The sequence below is a fragment of the Schistocerca nitens genome, chromosome 4, assembly GCF_023898315.1.
Source record: "Schistocerca nitens isolate TAMUIC-IGC-003100 chromosome 4, iqSchNite1.1, whole genome shotgun sequence".
NCBI lineage: Eukaryota > Metazoa > Arthropoda > Insecta > Orthoptera > Acrididae > Schistocerca > Schistocerca nitens.
Window position 1 is genome coordinate 221,343,896 of NC_064617.1, and position 1,158 is coordinate 221,345,053.

Below are 1,158 nucleotides of genomic sequence, written 5' to 3' on the forward strand. Positions count from 1 at the left end.
AATTATTTCTCAGCACAACGGACTTACAAGGTTTCTGGGCTGCTTCTGATCACCCTTTATATGCTTGAACATGGATCGAAATTCGTACCGGTTGGTCTCTTGGGAAATGTAAGAAAATTTTATGTGACTCTACAGTTCGAACTTGTGGCCAGGGAACACACATAGCGGTTGGAGGAATTTTTTGATGTAAGCCGAGGAGATCTCGCTTGACAAGGTGATTTATTATTTTTTACACAAATTATGCATTCATAATGATGGAGTATTGTTGTCGTAACGTGGTGGGCTTTGTTCAAAATAATTGATGATTTGGTTTTGATTTTGAGTTACATTAAATTGCTTTTGTGGAAATTGTCCGTTTAATCAAAGTTAATCTTCAGCAAAATTATTTGTCCCTTCACTAACTATAAAACACACTGATCTTAGGACATGGACATATGCGCCGAAAAATGAAATAAACTTTTACAGGTTATTGCCTCGACTAATTAGATTTTTTAATCAAGCATGAGATCTTTAATTATTATTTGCATTTTGCCCACACTCACGCGAGAGAATTATTTCTTACCACTTTTTGAGCTTGTACTTCCAAATATGAACAATACTTTTTCGTGCTTCTAGCTCTACATTATCTACGCGATTTGTTAATGTTTGGACATTATCTTCAAGCTCAGCCTGCGATATCTGTAATTTTTGCATCTCGACGGCCAAGCTTTGCACAAGATCGGGTATTTCTTTGTAAGCGTCCCCCGTCTCGACAAGTTCGCTTTGGATACTGTCTAGTTTCTCTTCACTACGCTGCTCTTGCTCACTGACCTTTTGCGTTAATTTTTTCTCCTGCTCATGTAGCATGTGAGCCAGTTTTTCGTCCCTTTCTCTGTCTCTTTCTTCGTGCTTTCGCAGAAATTCAGGAAAAGGGTCTGCAATCGGTGAGCATACTGGTGACCCACCTAATCTAGTACTCGTCTGGCCCCCTGCCCATGCAGTGGAGTCTTTGTTATTCTATTCCCATTCTGCTGTGGAGCGTCATTCACCGTCCACAGATCCTCGCCCCCCTCTCCGGAAATTATGTTATCCGAGGCGGTGGCTTAGGATTCGTTTACGTTTTGCACATGATCCTCACTTTCCATGTTAACAAAATTTTGTTCGTCTGGTACGGATGCT